We start from the raw sequence: 20,701 nt of genomic DNA on the forward strand, positions 1-20,701 counted from the left end.
ATACCCTAATGAGTGGTAAGGAAAGTGCAGGGAATATGTGTCACTTTATTGCTAGATCTAGCTATGCAGACTGAATGGGCAAATAGCAGAATTAGTATTCCCTTCCAGCATTAATAATTAGCAAGTTACATAAACCTCTTAGAATTGAAAAAAACACCGATGAGACAGACTGCTTAGAATTGAAAAAACACTGATGAGACCAGAAGTTCCATCTACTTTGGGCATACTAAGCCTGGAAAGATACTGCTAATCCTGATACTGTTTATCGTGTATCAGTCACACTAAGCATCCCAGGACATTTTCAGCCTTCAATGGGTTCATAGCAACCATTAATGACACAAGCCTTAGAATTTGCCAGGGGAGGATTGAGAGAGGGATTTTAAAACTCACTGAAGTTTATTTCTTTTTCCTCAAAAATATTAGCTATAATGGTTAGTTTTTGTTTTGTTTTGTTTTGTTTTGTTTTGTTTTTAGATTGGCTTTACTTGAAAGTTTCATAGAAATTAGGACTATGGATACTTAATTGTTCTGGAAATTCTACAGAGGCAAGAAGCAAATCTGGAGTGATTGTTCCTGGGACTCTGTACGTAATCAGAGAGCTCAAAACAGACATCACGTGGTGCTTCCAGATCAGTGACACCAATGGTTCTTTCATTAATACTAGCCCTACATGAAAACCTATGAGCATGTAAGCATGTAAGGAGATATAAAGATACATGCCATACATAGCATAAAGGAGAATGTGTCGAAGATATGTTTGCTGACTGTAATTGAGATGTGTTCAGCCAATCACCTTGGAGCAGTCACTGTGATTCAGAGGCAATGGTCATTTGAGGGGCCAATCTTTTTGAAGGAATTTTCTTAATTATAGCCATAATAGGAAGAAAGTGATTCCCTTTTGATTCAGGACACTGGATAGAGAGGGTAGACTTACAGCAGCAAAATATGTAATGTGAATGCTTGGCTACATGTCATAATAATTAAGCAGTCCTAGTATTTCTTACATCTCAAAAAGATTGAAGCATATCCCTCATTCCAGAACTACAGGGAGGTAAGATCATTAGGCCTGGTACCAACTTATGAAAAAAACACAGTATGAATGAAATGATAATGATGTAATTTCATAGCTAGCAAAGAGATAAAAAGGAAAAAAACTGAAGACTGACAATATATGAATTTTATTTGTGTAGCAATAAAAAATTAATGAGAACATATTTTACTAATATGCTATTGGCCAAACTGGGAGATGATAGTTGCTTGAAATATACCTGGAACAGTCAGAAAGAAAGTGGTTGGTTTCCCAAGCCTGGGGCATATCACAGTACCATCCTTCCTTAAGGTCAAATACAGTCCTTGATATGTATACTTCATTAGCCCATACCTTAGTGGATGAGTATACATAAATTTAAATATAGCTAATATTACTGCTTCTCACATCAGACATTATTAAATGGATTTTGGATGAGTGACATTTGTAGTGTAGTACTTAGTTGATCTACTCAATATGAGGATTTGATATGAAACATATAAGAAAACTTGTATGTCTCTGGAAAGAAAGTTATTAAGCTTAAAAAATACATTTTCTTATATAAATTTCAATGTAGTAGGTGATTAAAATCAAGCATATGATTATATAGCCACTATATTTTAAAATATATTTCAGTTATATGGCAAGCTCCTTAGGAAATGCATCAAAATAGTGATCATGTAAGAAAATTTCTGTTCCAAAACTGCATGGACTCATATCATAGATAATAGTGAACATGAAAGAATATGTGTTTTTTAGGGGAAAAATATACCTACAATCTAGACAAGTTTTACAACTTAGCAGAATGCATTTGCTAGCTTAATGTATCCATAAGGAAGTAATTACTTTTCAGCAGACCAGAGATAAACCCTGAAATATGTGGTCCTGGTTTTCATCACTTGCGGGGAAAGGAGGGAAGAGCCTATTTATTATCGTAATATTATATGTGTGCACTTACATGTGGTAATTGAAAACTGCATTAAAATATTAACTAGTGGTTGTTTCAGTCAGTTTAAGGAGATTGTCGCATCATTTCGTGCAACCAAAGAATAGTTACAGTAGCCAGGGTTAACCACCCACACCCCTGCCAAAGACAAAATTTGTAGAAGACTATCATCAGGCTAGCTTTTGAAAAATCCTCTGGGAAAACCCTATAGTATCCATAATGCAAATGCTGGCAAATATCTAGGCCATGTGGCAGATTAAAATCTATTGAGAATATGAGTTCCAGATGAAATGACACTTAGAATGGAAATTTATTGATTGAAATGTTACTGATACAATTCCTTGGTTTCTACAGGACAAGGGCAATCAGTGCTCCTCTGAACAGGCAAGATCCATATAATCCCAGTGGGTCACTTAAGCCCATGATCCCAGAATACTTTTGACAATAGTAGAGATGCTAGTGGAAACCAATTCCCACTTAAGCTACTACAAATGTGCATACTTCTGAACTAAGAAATAGAAAGTAGCTTATTGTTTTATATTAGAAATGACTATTAAAAGTAGGATGAAAGATTTCACTAATGTTCTCAGTATTTAGTCTATTTTCAGTACAGCTTTGACTACAAACATTACCCAGATGTTTTGATGCATCTGGGTAATGTTTCTACCCACCCAAAATTAACTCGTTTTGTCTTATTTATTATTTAATATTAACAGAATGAGTGAAGTGTCTCAGGGTCTATAACTATACTTTGGACTGACTTTACTCTGCGACTTTTGTAGGTACCTTTTTAGAGGATGTTCAGAAATTTGAAGGAGATTAATTTGTCTGAATAAATTTGTCTGTGTAAAAGGAGGCCTCAGGAAAGAATCAAAAGATGAGAGAATCAGAAGAGTTTACTCTTCCCTGAAAGTTGCAAAATCAGGGAAAGCAAAAGTGAAGATTAGTTATTTTGGAAAGGAGAAATGAAGCTAAATACTGAAGGGAGTGATCCACTACATTAATGAATATCTTAGGTTTTTATTGCCCCTATTCTTTGAAATGGGGTCAGTGAGACTAGGATGTCCTTCAAGTTTGGTGTCATTTTGCCCTCTCTCACATCATCTCTATGTAACTTTTACTCCAGCAGTAGTATGCATATATAAACTTACTGAGACCAGAAGATCGATGCTTATATAAACTAAAGGAACTACACTCATTAGAATCACTCTCTCTTGGATTTTTTGTCCTGGACTTTTATAACTCTGTGACAGGGAAATGTGCATGAACCCACTTTGCATGTATGTATATTTCATTGAAGGCTTAAGGCATTGAAAGCCCAATAGGACAGTGCTTACTCAGTGAGCAATTAGAGCTAATGATAAATACTTCCCTTTTTTGTTCTTTTTGTGGGAAATTGTGAGACTCCATATATTAATCTACCTAAAAGATCCCAATTACTTACAATTTTCACAGCAGAAAACAACCGTAGAACTCATTTTTCTGCTGGCTTTCCTCTTTCACTATTTCATTTCCTCCTTTTCCCACTCCTGTGGCATTGGAATATGTCCCAAATAAACTCTCACACACGAAACTCTGCCTCTACTTTTCCTAGGCTAACACAGTTACTCTACTGTGTGCCAGAAAATCTTAAGACCTTTTTTTTTAAGACCTCACCTGTGGCTAGGGGTAGAATCAGAGCTGCAGCTGCAGGCACATAACATCCGTGGCAACACCGAATCTGAGCCGCATCTGCAACTCCTAATCCTTAACCCACTGAGCAATGCCAGGGATTAAACCCACATCCTCATGAACACTATGTCAGGTTCTTAACACACTGAGCCACAACAAGAACTCTAAATATCTTAAGACTTATAAATGCTAAAACAAACAAAAACCCTTGCTGAATTTTCATTCTGGTGCAAAGAAGCAATAAACAAATGAGGAAATACATGTCATATACAAGATAATAAGAAAAAGTAAATCACTGTAAGGTACAGAGAGTGTCATTATTAGAACATTTAAAAAACAATGTTAAGATATAATTCACAGATTTAAAGTGCACAATTCAATAGTTTTTTCTTTCAGTATATTCACAGTATTGTGCAGCTATTACCATAATCTAGTTTTAGAATATTTCCATTTCCCTTTAAGAGAAAATTTAGGCCCATTACCTCTCATTTCTCCATTGCTTCTCAACTCATTAACTTAAAGCAATCAAAATATACATGTATAAATGTTTGTGTGTATGTATCTATTTCTCATAAAAATATATATGTTAAATAAAAATTGCAACTGATGGAGTTAGGCAAGAAAGATTTTATTTAAGACAGGAATAACAAACAGGAGAGAGATTCAACTCAATCCTGCTGAAACAAAAAGACAAGAGGATTTTTAAATGTGTGGATGACCTAATGGAAAGGTTTTGGAGGTCATTATGGGGAAGATTGGTCAGTATGATTACATGATTTGTGTTTGACAATTATCTCTTATGAAAGTAAGACAACTACCCCACATGGACTGGGAGATAAGGACAAGTACCTTCTTCATTTATTACATCTCAAAGAAATGGCTCCCACATCCTTGAGAAAGGTATTCCTTAGTTCTAAAATTTGCCACAGCTGGTAGAATATTTGCATTACAGAAGGACAGAGGGGAAAAAAGTACAATTACAAGTTTTCTAAAGTAAATACTCTAATTAAAGGGAGGTCTGTGTCTGCAGTCTGGGAAAAAAACCTGCCTGAATTTTAATGTAACTGAAGGGAAACCTAAGGCTGTCTAGGTCATAAACTTAAGAGTGGAATTGGTGGGTCATGTGATAACTCTAGTTTTAACTTTCTGAGGAACAGTTTCTAGAAGTACTTGTGTCTTTACATTCCCACCAACAGTGTATAAAAGACACAAATTTTCCACATCTTCACCAATGATTGTAATCATTTGTCTTTATTATTATACTAATAGCCATCCTAATGGCTGTGAAGTGCTATCTTATTGTGGTTCTTATTTTCATTTTCCTGAAGACTAATAATACTGTTTTCATATGCTTATTGGTCATTTATTAATCTCCTTTCAAGAAACATCCATTCCTATCCATTGTATATTCCTCATCTGGATTATGTTTCTCTGTCTCTCTCTCTCTTTTCTTTTCTTTCTTTTTTTTTTTTTTTTTTTTTTTAAGGCTTTTTAGGGCCGCTTCTGCAGCATACGGAGGTTCCCAGACTAGGGGTCAAAATGGAGCTACAGCTGTTGGCATATGCCACAGCCACAGCAACATCAGATACGAGCCCTGTGTGAAAACTACATCACAGCTCATGGCAACGCCAGATCCTTAACCCATTGAGCAAGGCCAAGGATTGAACCCTCAACCTCATGGTTCCTAGTCGAATTATTTTCTGCTGCACCATGACGGGAACTCCTTTTTCTCTTTTTTACTGAGCCATTCCCTCTTTTATTATTGATTTGTAAGAATTTATGTATGATTTAATTCCATTGACTTATATATTCTGGATAATGATGACAGATGAAAATCATAACTCCTTTCACATTTGCAATTCATTTTGTCCTATGTAGATACTGAAAAAGGCAAGACTGCAAAAAACTATATATTTCCATATCAAAATAGTGTTATAATATTTTTGCTAGAATTATATCAGGTGATATAAAACCAATTATAATATTTTATAAAAATTCAGTTTTTTTTCAATACTAACAACTTGATTTTTTATAATTTTTATTTTTTCCATTTTACCTGATTTACACTGTTCTGTCATTTTTCTACTTTGTAGCAAGGTGACCCGGTCACACATACATGTATACATTCTTATCACATTATCATGCTCCATCATAAGGGACTAGATATAGTTCCCAGGGCTATACAGCAGGATCTCATTGGTTATCCATTCCAAAGACAATAGTTTGCACCTATTAACTCCAAATTCCCAATCCAACCCACTCCCTCCCGCTCCTCCTGGGCAACCACAAGTCTATTCTCCATGTCCATGATTTTCTTTTCTGTGGGAAGGTTCATTTCTGCCTATATTACATTCCAGATATAAATGATATCATATGGTATTTGTCTTCCTCTTTCTGACTTACCTCACTTAGTATGAGAATCTCTACTTCCATCTATGTTGCTGTGAATGGCATTATTTTGTTCTTTTTTATAGATGAGTACTATTACATTGTGTGTATATACCACACCTTCCTAATCCAATCATCTGTTGATGGACATTTGTGTTGCTTCCATGTCTTGGCTATTGTGAATAGTACTGCAAAGAACATGAGGGTACATGTGTCTTTTTCAAGGAAAGTTTTGTCTAGATATATGCCCAAGAGTGGGATTGCTGGGTCATATGGTAGTTCTATGTATAGATTTCTAAGGTATCTCCAAACTGTTCTCCATAGTGGCTGTACCAGCTTACATTCCCACCAATAGTGCAGGAGGGTACCCTTTTCTCCACACCCCTTCCAGCACTTGTTATTTGTGGACTTATTAATGATGGCCATTCTGACTGGTGTGAGCTGGTGCCTCATAGCAGTTTTGATTTGCATTTGTCTAATAATCAGTGATGTTGAGCATTGTTTCATGCTCTTCTAGGCCATCTATATATCTTCCTTGGAGAAATGTCTATTCAGGTCTTTTGCCCATTTTTCAATTAGGTTGTTGGCTTTTTTGCTGTTAAGTTGTATAAGTTGCTTGTATATTTTAGAGATTAAGCCCTAGTCAGATGCATCTTTTAAAACTATTTTGTCCCATTCTGTAAGTTGTCTTTTGGTTTTTTTTTATGGTTTCCTTTGCTATGCAAAAGCTTATCAGTTTGATTAGGTCCCTTTGGTTAATTTTTGCTTTTATTTCTGTTGCTTTGTGAAGGTGATGTCAGAGAATGTTTTCCTAAGTTCTCTTCTAGGATATTGATGGTGCCTTGTCTTACATTTAAGTCTTTAAGCCATTTTGAGTTTATTTTTGTTCATCATGTGAGGGTGTGTACCAGTTTCAGTGATTTACATGCAGCTATCCAGGTTTCCCAACACCACTTGCTGAAAAGACTTTTTCCCATGTTATAATCTTGCCTCCTTTGTCAAAGGTTAATTGACTATAAGTGTCAGGGTTTATTTCTGAGTTCTCTATGCTGTTCTATTGGTTCTGTATGTCTGTTTTGGTACCAGTACCACACTGTCTTGATGACTGTGGCTTTGTAATATTGCCTGACATCTGGGAAAGTGATGCCTCCTGCTTGGTTTTTGTTTATCAGGATTGCTTTGGCAATTTTTGGTCTTTTATGGTTCCATATAAATTTTTGGATTGTTTGTTCTAGTTCTGTGAAAAATGTCATGGGTAATTTGCTAGGGATTGCTTGGAATATGTAGATTGCTTTGGGTAGTGTGGCCATTTTTACAATATTTATTTTTCCAACCAAGGAGCAGGAAATAACTTTCCATTTCTTTGAATCCTCTTTAATTTCCTTGATTAATGTTTTATAGATCTCAGCATTTAAGTCTTTCACTTCATTGGTCAGGTTTATTCCCAGGTATTTAGTTTTTGGGAGTGCAATTTTAAAAGTTGTTGTATTTTTGTTTTCCTTTTCTGATATTTCATCATCAGTTTACAGAAATGCAACTGATTTCTGAATGTTAGTCTTGTATCCTGCTACTTTGCTGAAGTCCTTGATCAGTTCAAGTAGTTTTTATGTGGAAGCCTTAGGGTTTTCTTTGTATAGTATCATGTCATCTGCATACAGTGACAGTTTTACCTCTTCTCTTCCAATTTGGATACCTTTTATTTAGTTTGTCTGATTACTGTGGTTAGGAATTCCAACACTATATTGAATTACAGTAGTGAGAGTAGGCATCCTTGTCTTGTTCCAGATTTTAGTGGGAAGGCTTTCAGCTTTTTTCCATTGAGTATTATATTTGCTGTGGATTTGTTGTAAATGGCCTTTATTATGTTAAGGTATGTTCTCTCTATACCCACTTTGGCAAGAGTTTTTATCCTGAAAGGATATTGGACTTTGTCACATGCTTTTTCTGCATCTATGAGATGATTGTGTGGTTTTTGACTTTTCTTTTGTTAATGTGGTTGATTGATTTTGTGTGTTGAACCATACTTGTTCATGGTGTATGATCTTTTTATATGTTGTTGGATTCAGTTGGCTAAAATTTTGTTGAGAATTTTTGTGTCTATATTCATCAAAGATACTGGCCTATAGTATTCTTTTTTAGTGGTATCTTTGTCTGGTTTTGGTATTAGGGTGACGATAGCACCATAGAATATCTTTGGGAGTGTTCCTTCATCTTCAACTTTTTGGAATAGTTTAAGGAGTGTGGGTATAAGTTCCTCTTTGTAGGTTTGGTAGAATTCACCTGTGAAGCCATCTGGTTCTGGACCTTTATTTGCAGGGAGTGTTTTTATGACATATTCAATTTCATTTCTAGTGATCAGTCTGTTGATCTATTTCTTCTTGATTCAGTTTTGGCAGGCTGTAAGTCTCTAGAAAGTTGTCCGTTTCTTCTAGGTTGCAAATTTTTGGCATACAATTTTTGATAGTATTCTTACTTTTTTTTTTTTTTGTCTTTTGTCGTTGTTGTTGCTATTTCTTGGGCCGCTCCCGCGGCATATGGAGGCTCCCAGGCTAGGGGTTGAATCGGAGCTGTAGCCACCGGCCTACGCCAGAGGCACAGCAACGCAGGATCCGAGCCGCGTCTGCGACCTACACCGCAGCTCACGGCAACGCCGGATCGTTAACCCACTGAGCAAGGGCAGGGATCGAACCCGCAACCTCATGGTTCCTAGTCGGATTCGTTAACCACTGCGCTACGACGGGAACTCCAGTCCTTTTTCATTTATGACTTTGTTTATTTGGGTTTTTCCTCTTCTTTTCCTGGTGAGTCTACCCAGAGGTTTGTCTTTTTTTTTTTTTTTTTTTTTTTTTTTTTTTTTTTTTACCTTTTCAAAGAACCAGCTCTTGGATTTATTGATTTTTTTCTATTGTTTTATGAATCTCCATTTTATTGATTTCCTCTCTAATTTTTATGATTTCCTTCCCTCTGCTGACTTTCAGTTTTGTTTGTTCTTCTTTTTATAATTCATTTAGGTAGTGGATTAAATTGTCAATTTGAGATTTCTCTTCTTTTTTGAGGAAGGCTATATTGCTATGAATTTCCCTCTGAGCACTGCTTTTGTGGCATCCCATAGATTTTAAGTGGTTGTGTCTTCACTATCATTTGTCTGGAAGTATTTTTTAATTTCCTTCTTGATTTCCCCACTGACCCATGGGTTTTTTAGTAGCGTGTTGTTTTGTCTCCATGTAGTCATTTTTTTCTCATTTCTTTTCCTGTGGTTGATATTTGGTGTCATGCCATTGTGGTCAGAGAAGATACTTGAAAAAAATTCTATATTCTTAAGTTTGTTATCTTTGTGTCCCAGTGTGTGATCAATTCTTGAGAATGTTCCATGTGCACTTGAGAAGAATGTATATTCTGATTTTTTTGGAAGTAATGTCCTAAAAATGTCGATTAAGTCTAATTTTTCTATTGTGTCATTTAGGATCTCTGTTGCCTTATTGATTTCCTATCTATAGGATCTGTGCATTGATGTGAGTGGGGTGTTAAGGTCTCCTACTATGATTGTATTCCCATTGATTTCTCCTTTTACGTCTGTTAGTATTTGTTGGAGGTATCTGGGTGCTCCTATATTAGAGGCATATATATTGACAATTGTAATATCCTCTTGAATGGATCCTTTAACCATTAAATAGTGTCCTTCTTTGTATTTCTTTATGGCCTTCATTTTAAAGTCTGTCTTGTCAGATATGAGTATGGCAATTCCTGCTTTCCTGTCTTGTCCATTGGCATGAAATATCTTTTCCCTTCCCCTCACTTTCAATCTATGTTGTCCTTTGCCCTAAGGTGAGTCTCTTGTAGACAGCAGATTGTAGGTTTTTGCTTTTTTATCCAATCTGCCACTCTGTGTCTTTTGATTGGAGCATTCAATCCATTGATATTTAAAGTAATTATTGATATATACGTATTTATTGCCATTTTAAATCTTGTTTTCCAGTTGATTCTATGTTTCTCTTTTCTTCCTTTCTTTTTTTGGTTGGACGGTTTCCATTTATTTTATGCTTGAGTACTTTTCTTTTCAGTTTTTATGCATATAATGTTTGGTTTTGATTTGTGGTTGACCTGTTTTTTAAGTATGTTAACCCCTTCCTATATCTGCTTGCTTTCAACTGACAGTCATATAAGCTCAAACACATTATTTTAAAAAAAATCTATTATTTTCTTACTTTCTTTCCCAACCGTCTATGATTTTGAAGTCTTTTTTTAACATCTTCATGGTTGTCCTTTTTCTGTTCCTTGCGTTTATTATGGCTTTTACAGTAGTTTTTTGTTGTTTTTGTTTGATTGCTTATTTGTCTTTCCTCTCTTAGATCTGTATGCTGGTTTATTTAAGCCACTGCTTTCCAATTGTGGTTTCCTCCATCCTAATTCTCCTTCCTTCTTTTTTTTTTTATTTAGAGAAGCCCTTTCAGTATTTCTTTTAGAGTGGGTTTGGTATTGCTGTACTCTTTTAGCTTTTGTTTGTTGGAGAAATTCTTTATTTCTACTTCTATTTTGAATTATATTCTTGCTGGATAGAGTATTCTAGGCTGCAGATTTTTTCCTTTCAGAACTTTAAATATATCTTGCTAATCCCGTCTGGTCTGTAGTGTTTCTGTAGAGAAATCAGCTGATAGCTTTATGGGGGTTCCCTTATAGTTAACATTATGTTTTTCTCTTGCTGCCTTTAGAATCCTCTCTTTATCTTTAACTTTTACCATTTTTATTAGAATATGTCTTTGTGTGAGCCTGTTTGGGTTCAACTTGTTTGCAGCCCTCTGTGCTTCCTGTGTCTTGATATCAGTTTCCTTTAGATTTTCGAAAGTTTTCAGCCATAAATTCTTCAACTATATTTTCAATCCCATTTTCTTTTTCTTCTCCTTCTGGAATTCCTATTATGCATAGATTGCCCTGCATTATATTACCCCATGGTTCTCTTATATTGTTTTTGTGTTTTTTCATTTTGTTTTCTGTCTACTGTCCTGATTGGGTGATTTCCATTACTCTATCTTCAACATCACTAATTCGTTCCTCTGAATTATTCAGTCTACTCTTAGTGCCTTTAGCTCAGTTTGTGTCTCTGCAAATGCATTTTATAATTTTTCTATGTTCCTCCTTATATTTTCTAGTTCCTTTCTAAAAGAATATGCATAACTGTACAAATCTGCTCTTAATTTCTTGACATTCAGCCTTACTTCCGTCAGTATTTTCACTATCTTCCTTTTGAACTCAATGTCTGTTAGACTGCAGAATTCTGTTTCATTGTTTGCTGCTTCATTTGAATTCTGTTCCTTTAACTGGGAATGCTTTCTGAGCTTCTTCATCTTGCTTATGTTTTTCTTTTTCTGTGAGTTTAGGGAAGCCAAACTGTAGTCTTGGAGGGCTGCCTCTATGCAAGAGCACCCCTTTGTATTTTGTGAAGGGGTATTATTTATTTTTGACATGGGAGTTTCAATATTTGCTGTCTCTTTCTTTGGTGTGAGCGGGCTGTTATCCCCAGGGTGCTGAGTGTGTATCCAGGGAGAAGGAGGTAGTGGCTAGTGGTTGGTGCCTATTTGCTGGGCTCTCAACAGCAACAAGGACCTGCAGGAAGATGGCACAGGCTACTTCTAGTTGCAGGGCCCTAGGAAGTGGTAATGAGCCTTAGGCAGATTAATTGGGTGCTCAGAGCATTTGGCAGTGGCAGCAGCAGGGTATGTGAGTTCCCATGGGATTGACAGCAACAACAGCTAGTGTTCGATTGCAGTGCCCTCCTTTGAAGTGATTGGAACCACAGGTGGTGCCTGTTCAGGGACCCCTAATGGTAGCAGGCCATGACCATCTCTGGAGTCAATGATAACTGTGGTGGTTTGCCCCCACTGCCTGCAGACCATGCAAGAAGCACCCCATCTCACTTAGCCCACACAGGAGGTGCTGCACAGGCAGCTCCTAGTTGCAGGATACTGGGAAAGGACAGAGATCAAGCATGTGGGCACTGCCTGGAGTGTTTGGCAGTGGCAGCAGCAGGGCCAGTGTGCTCCTAAGGGTGCAAGAGCAACAACAAGTGGAGTTCCACCTCAATGTCCTTCTCTGCAGTGCCCTCTGAGGGGGTTGGGCCTGAAAGCGGTTCTTTTTCAGGGATCCCCAGTTGCAGTGGGCACGCCCACCTCTAAAGTCAGAGATAACTTTGGTGGTTTGCCCCTGCCACCTGCAGACCATGCAAGAAGCACCCCATCCCACTTAGCCCACACACGAGGTGCTGCACCAGCTGCTCTTATTTGTAGGGTCTTGGGAAGGGATAATGATCAAGCATTTGGGCATTGCCCAGAACATTTGGCAGTGGCAGCTGCAGGATAGGTGTGTTCCCAGGGGGATGAGAGCAATAGCATGTGGTGCTTAGTTGCAGTGCCCTCTTTTTTTTTAATTTGCCAACCCCTGAGGTGACTGGGGCCACATGTGGAGCCTACATACAGGCCCCCAGTGGTGGCAGACCTTGCCTCGCTCTGGCCTCCAAGGTGACCACCTCAGTCCATCCCTGCTGCCTGTAGATTACACAAGCCCCCTGATGCCCTTAGCCCACACAAGAGATACCTGGCCAACCATAGCCTACACCAGAGGCTCCCTGCCCACTGAGAGCCCTCCTGCATGTGTGCAGGGAGATTCCTATGGCGGTCCGCCCCTCTTCATCTCCCCTTTCCCAAAAATGGTGCCTTGCTTCTCCTGCGGGCCTGGACCTTCTCCCAGGTTCCCTCTGCTGTGGTGTTCCACTCCCCAGCCTGTAGCACGCCACTCTCCAACCCATGGCACAGTGCTTCTTAGCCCCTTAGGCTGTCCCCACACAGCCAACTCTATTCCTTTCCCTGGGACCTAGCTCCAGAGCTTAAGTTCCCAGCACCCAGCCCCTTCCCAAGCATCTCAGGCTGTGGTGTCTGGGCAGTGGTGCAGATGATCTCTGTGGTTCTCACTCTGCTGTGCCCTCCTCAGTCCAGCTGCTGCACTTTTCTCAGGAACCTTGAGGTCCCTCCATCTTGGCTGATCTCCCAGTCCGTTAGGTGGCTTCCCAGGATGTGGGTTCCTTTTCTCCTTCACAGCTCCCTTTCAAGAATGCTAGTCCTGTCCTGATTCCTTTTCTATCTCTTTCTTTTGTTCTACCCAATTACGTCAAGAGTTTCTTGCCCTTTTTGGAGGTTTAAGTTCTTCTGCCATCATTCAATAGATGTTCTGTGAGAGTCGTTTTTCACATAGATGTGTATTTTTGATATGTTTGTGGGAGAGGGTGAGTGTGACATCTTACTCCTCCACCATGTTGATCCTCCCTCTCAACTTATTTTTAAAAAACTAAAAATGATTGCTAAAAGTATCTGTGGTATTGTCCTGGTATTCAGAATTTTTTTTTAACTTTTACCCTAACTTTTTTCACTTATCCCTAGTTGTTAAAATGTCACCTTAGACCTGAACTCAGTCCTGTCTAGAAGTCTTGAACTGATGCATACTGGCCCTTGTGTCTTTGATTTCAGTTTCATTTTAGTAATTGACTCTCAGATTCCTCCAGCCTCTATAGGCAAGGCTAGGCCAACTCCACCCTCTACTTGCTCCTAAAATCAGTATCTTCATTTCCTACTTGGCCAGGCTGCTGGAGAGAAAATTGAATACAAGGCAAATGTGTGTTAGATGGAAGAGTTGAGGAAAAAAGGCACACAGTCTCCTGAGTCATAAGATAACTACAGTATGATGAAGAGTATTGAAATATAAGGTTTTATTTTCACTTTTGGTTTGTTTTATATGTGGATACTTGCATTATAATTATAGCTTTTATGCTCTTAATAGCACATACACATCATGAGAAAACAATAAACATTGCATAAGTGGTTTCCACATTTTGAATTTACAAAACTGTAAGTGGTCTTTGTTGTTAGTAGCTTATTTCTATGTCCACTGTGGCTTTACAATTTCCTCTGGATAAGTGCTGTGAGGAAAAAAAAATGCAGATAAATTTCCACACCCTCACTAATTTCTATTTTTTTTTTCCCACTGTACAGCAAGGGAATCAAGTTATCCTTACATGTATACGTTTTTTTCCTCCACCCTTTGTTCTGTTGCAATATGAGTATCTAGACATAGACTAATTTCTATTTTGAGCTGTTGGCGAGAGAGCCAGTCTTCAAGATCATTTTGTTTCCATCCCAGAAATATTGGGGGGAAATATATTGAATAATGTCCTAGTAAGAGCTTCTCCCTCAGGGAAGGGTACAAAGATAAGTAAGCACAAAGAAATGCTTCACAGATGATTTATGAGATAAAAAATGAAACTGACTAATGGAATCTTTTACATGGTAAGATTCTCCCCAAAGAGAAATTATTTGGTCTAAAATAAAATCTAAAATAAAATGATAACCTTTTATGATGATAAGTGATCATAAAAAAATCTGCTTATGGCCAGTGCTTAATATAAAAAAAAAGAAAGAAAAAAACAGCAAAAATTTGAACTTTATATGTAACTGACTAGCACATTTGTTAAAATGTGGCATTAAGGACACTTAGATCATTTAATTTGACTTTTATAAATAGCTTTCAAGATTATCAACTTAAACCATTTCATAATAAAAATGAGAAAAGTAAGATTTATAAAGGTCAATTAAATTTTCCAAAAAGGTGCTTATGATTAATGCCTTGTTGCACATAAATTCTGTTATTTTCTCCTTTTCACACTATTCCTATATAAGTTGTTTTTCCCTATCCGTGGCTATAGTACACAGGTTTTATGTCTTATATATTTGGTGTCATCTATATGCCAGACACTATAGTTCATGTTATTCATTTATGATTTCAAACTGAATGTTACAAAGTGAGTATTTATAATATTTCATCCTCATTTTATACATGAAGAAACAAGTTAAGTGGCATGATTAAGATTGAGATCCAGTAGGATCCTATCAATCAAGCCCATAGTCATTTTAGCAGACAGTAATAGATCCTCTAGCTTTACCTCTGCTAAAGAACAAAACAAAAGGTAAAGAAGGGTAAATTATCAAAAATCCTACTTCAGTTAAATAACAATCAATGTCATTGCTGTATAATAGGTATGTTTTTGGATTATGTAAGTAAGCAAAAATAAAGAACCAAACTGTGAACATAGTCGTATCTCTTGGAAACAAGTTTAGTACCACATGGTATTTTATAATCCCTCAATGAAATTATGAAATTAATTATATATATATATATATAATTAATGGAAAATATTTTAGACTTTCACTTCAGACCATGGTGATTAACAGAAATTGGATTTACCTTCCCATTTTAAACAAATCCACAAACCTATATGAAATAATAGTTTTCAGTTATTGGATAACAAGAAGTTCAGGGCTGTGACCCCTGAAATAAGGAAAACAAATGAGATAAACTCTGTAATTGCAACAGCTTACTTTCTGAAGGTAGTTTCCAGGAAACAATAGAGAGATCAGGAAGCCAGCTGAACAGACCTCAGAAGTCTCAGTGAATGAAGAAAAAAGAGGTTACAGTTTGTATACCAAGTTGTCCATAATTTGTGGGACAGACTACTAGAGCAAAGGAAACCATGCATACACACACATGCACAGATAGAGCAAGAGAGAGAGAAATTGACAGAGAGAAAATGCATTAGAGATATGAAGAGTTGTCCCTCTAAGTCTTAAGCTGATTATAAATTATGCATGGAGCTCCTATCGTGGCACAGCAGAAACAAATCTGACTAGGAACCATGAGGTTTCGGGTTCAGTCCCTGGCCTCGCTCAGTGAGTTAGGGATCCAGCATTGCTGTGAGCTGTGGTGTAGGTTGCAGATGAGGCTTGGATCCTGCATTACTGTGGCTCTGGCATAGGCTGGCAGCTACAGCTCCAATTTGACAGCTAGCCTGGGAACCTCCATGTGCTGCGGGTTCAGCCATAAAAGGAGAAAAGACTTAATTAATTAATTAATTATGCATGATTAAGGACTAGCCAAACCTGGAGGAGAAATAAACAACAAAAACACCAAAAAGTAGTAAAACTTTCCTTTTTCTTTTTTTTTTTTGTTTTTGTTTTTGTTTTTTTTTTTTTTTTTTTTTTTGCTTTATTGCTTTTTAGGGCCGCACCTATGACATAGTGGCACATAGGCACATATAGAAGTTCCCAGGATAGGGATCAAATATGAGCTGCAGCTGCTGGCCTACACCACAGCAATAGGAATGCCAGGTCCAAGTCATGTCTGCAATTTACACCACAGCTCATAGCAACGCCAGTTACTTAACCTACTGAGTGAGGCCAGTGATTGAACCCGCACCCTCATTAATACTAGTGAGGTTTGTAACCCACTGAACCATAATGGGAACTTCCCCAGATAATTTTTTCAGTTCATTCAGGAATGGGTGTTATTTTTCTTCTCTCCAGTCAAAGCTGAAAGTTCATGTAATATACAGGACATCTATGAGAGTTCTCAAAACAATATCATCATATATAAGGAGACAAATTATCACTAGACTGGAGAATGCCCTGGATTCACCTTAACCAAGTAGAAAAGCTTGTAAGGATCTGATTCCAAATATAATCATAACTCAGAGATATTGTGGGTTTGGTTCCAGACCACCTAATAAAATGAGTCACAAGAATTTGTTGGTTTCTCAGTTCATATAATAGTTATGTTACACTACACTGTAGTCTGTTAAGTGTGCAATAGCATTAGGTCTAAGAAAATGTGCATATTTTAATTAAAAAATACCTTATTGATAAAAAATGCTAACTATCATCTGACAATGCAAGGTTGCCACAAACCTTCAATTTGTGAAAAAAAAAAAAAAAAAGAAGTGGTCTGTGAAGTGCAATAAAACAGAGCACAATAAATTGAGGTATTCCTGTAACTCAATTTCATATCAAAACAAAGTGATAATACTGAAGTATAACACAATCCAGAAACAAATAAAATAATGTTAAAAATGTATAGCATACAATAAAAAATTACTAGGCAGGCAAAGAAACAGGAAAATATGGTCAATAATCAAGAAAAAATCAAATAGAAACAAATCTATGAATAAATATTTATTGATATGCTTCTAGACCAAGTGAATTTTAGAACAGTGTGGAATACTGAAAATCTGGAATGCATAGATTAATAAATTACCTTATAATATGGCTAAGTTTAAATCTACTGTGAAAGAAGACATTTTATAATTATTATAGATGTCAATGAAAAAATGTATCCTTACATTCTAGAGCAATACCAACTATAAAAATATGAGAGTATGGGAAAAACTAAACACTAAGAAACTGAAATAATCTACAATATAGGAAAATGTTTAAATATAAGATTTTTTATTTTTATTATCAAGGGGCTATCTATATTCATTTTTTCAAACCATCTGATGAGGTCAAGTATAGACAGTCTCAAAATATAGAAAAGAGTATGAGAGAATTATAATAACAAACAAGTAATTTAAGGAAGTTACAATTTTAAAATATTTATATTTTTGTCATTCTTACATTTTTACAAGACAGCTATATTTTAAAAAGTATCTTTGAATCACTCTCTCGCTCTTCTCATGTTAAGAATTATCTTGTAATTGAGAATAGTGATGTAGGAGTTCGCTGGTGACCCAGCAATTTAAGGATCCTGCATTATCACTGCTGTGACTCAGGTTCGATCCTTGGCCCAGATGCTTTTTATAGTTATTCTATTATATTTGTAGTGTTTGTGCATTTTTTAAAGCAGCAGCATATTCAGTCAATAATAAATTCTAAATTATAACTAAGCAGTGGAGGTCAGAATTGATTTTTGATTGCAGTATTAAATATTTGTTAGGTTACCTTATTAATTAGAAGACTAAAAGACTACATTCTGTGCTGTTGCTGCGGAATATTGCTTCACATACTGGTCTTTTAGACTATACCTCTTTTTTGCTAGACATCAGTGATTGCTCTATTTGTTAATTCTGTCTACATGCCTTAAGTAGTTTAGGTACTGTCACTCAAATTAGAACCTCAGATATATAAAAGCATAATTTGTTTTTTTCTGATAATCTAGATCTTTTTAAATATGGTCTTCTAAACTGAAAGCAAGTAGGGCATTATACATCCTGATAATGCCTCATCCTAAAGGGTCAGTTATATATTCATGCAAAGAATTACCAGACGAAAGATAAAGATAATTTCATCTTCTGAGGTTTTATATGTGATCAGTTCAACATTTCATTTTAATTGATTAGAAAATAATGCCTGGAACTTGTAAGCAGCTTATCTTTGACTGCATAGCTCTTCAGTGGCACAGAAACTGTGGGAAGCTAAAGGGTGCATCTTAAGTCAGCTCTACTTATGCTGAAAAAAAATCTACATTGTGAGGGAAAAAAATATTTGCTTATGTTAAAAACGAAGAAGCTGAAGAAAAATTAATCAAAGTTGCAAGACTGTGGCAACTCTTTTGGAATATAAAAGGTCTTATGATTAATACCAGGATGCTACTTCTCTACAAAAGTTCCTTGTTTCCTAATAGCCTGGGAATTTAAAATATCATCTTGGTTAGAGCACACCAAAGTGTACATAAAAATTATAACTTAGTCTCTTATAGGCAAAATTTACCCTAAATATTTTTGAACATCTATGTAAAGGAGAATGTTAAATACATACATATATTTCACAGAATTATTTCAACAATCCTTTAAGTAGTGTATTTTTCCATCTTCCTGTGACAATATGTAAAAGAGACTTCCTCAAGGTAATTGCTCCTCTCTTCTAATGGGTTAGTAAATAATGAAGCAGGGTTGGCATCTAGAACTGGTGGACGTCATAGCCTTAGTTTTTAGCCACCATATGGTACAAACAGATTCCACTTGCATCATCATGGAGACTCTTCTCTCTTTTCTATGTGTGACAATCTGATTTTTTCTTCAGTTTTCAATTTGCTTTCCCCTAGATGAGGCTGAGTTTCCTTCAGTTATTTATTTCTTTTCTTTATCTTATTCCAACACATTCAATTAATTGTCATAGCAATTCCCAACTATCCTTGGAATTTGCATAATCTATAATGTCGGTGTCTTAAGATTTTCTCTCATGTATTACATTGACAAACACCACAAATGTCATAGCCTGTGGGCCAAATACAGACTAGTATTTGTTTTTATCAAGTTTTATTGCAACATACAGTCCTGGCTGTTTGTTTATACTTTATCTATTGCTGCTTCCATACTATAGCAACTGTATTTTAGCAGTCATAACAGAAATCATGTAATACACAAAGCCTAAAATATTTACCATCTGACCCTTTACAGAAAAAAAGTTAACTACTCAGAATCTAGTCTGCAGTTTGAGCACTGTCCCCAATCACTTTGTACTATTCAATATTTCAGAAATTTGTACTGCAATTTGACAAATGCATAGCTTGTCTTTGAATCTCATAATAACAAAAAACTTGAGCTATTTTTTGTACTTCTCTTAAAAATTTGATTTTATCGATAGTATACTTATTATACATTACATAATTATCATACTGAAATGAAGAAAAAGATAATACTTGTTTTACATAGTGTGGAAAGCACTAGATTATAGTTTGTTCTCTGACAATAGACCAATATTTCTTTAGCTTTTTTCTTGGTGATTTTATCTAATTAGTTTCCAGTTTAGTTAAATTTTTCATCTTTTGTCTTTTGTCTTTTCAGGGCCGCACCTGCAGGATGTGGAGGTTCGCAGGCTAGGGCTCCAATCAGAGCTGTAGTCACCAGCCTACGCCACAGCCACAGAAACGCAGGATCCGAGCCTTGTCTACAACCTACACCACAGCTCATGGCAACACCAGATCGTTAACCCACTGAGCAAGGCCAGGTATCAAACCTGAAACCTCATGGTTCCTAAGCGGATTGGTTAACCACTGAGCCACAAAGGGAACTCCTTTTTTTTTTTTTTTTTTTTTTTTTTTTCGTCTTTCTTCTTTTGTCTTTTGTCTCAGTTTAGTTAAAATTTTCAAGGACAGGCTATAGTAGAGCAAGAGGAATTGGCTTGAGCAGATTAATATATAGCCATGAAAAAATATGCTTTTTATTATCATTTACAACTTACATAAAGCTAAAGAAGAAAATATGGTTCTAAGTGTTTTTGTATGCTGTTAGTTGTGAATGTCTTCTCTGTCTAACTATGGATAATCAAAAAAGTTAAATCTAGTTGTAATTTAAATAGGTAGCCTAAATTACATAGGGTGACATTTAGCTTAATGATTTCTATTTTCTTCCGTCACCACTTCCACTAAATTTTTCCAACAGTAATATTGCTACTGTACTTTATGTGAAGAGCCAGTTTACAACATTCAAATTAAAAAGTGCTCTTCTTTATCTTCTATGTGTTTTTCAAAAAGAATACAACTTATTAACAAGTAGTCAAATAAATACAACTTGCAACTGTTTTTCTTTTCCAGAAAGGTTAAAAAATGTTATGACTTATAGCATGGAAGCTCTTCCTACTGAAATTTACAGTTCTGCATAATGTATTTGGGAGAGAGCTATTTGGGATAGTTTTTGACTGAGATAAACATAATTGACCAATTTGCAGGAAACAACCAAAGCAAACATTTATGGCATCTTTTTCATATTTTATTGTTTATAAAGTGCTTCACATATGGTCCCATTTGTTTACAGGATCATAAATCCCATTTCAGAGAAAAGACATAAGGGCAGTGATTGA

This window comes from Sus scrofa, chromosome 3 (genome assembly GCF_000003025.6).
Source record: "Sus scrofa isolate TJ Tabasco breed Duroc chromosome 3, Sscrofa11.1, whole genome shotgun sequence".
Classification (NCBI taxonomy): Eukaryota; Metazoa; Chordata; class Mammalia; order Artiodactyla; family Suidae; genus Sus; species Sus scrofa.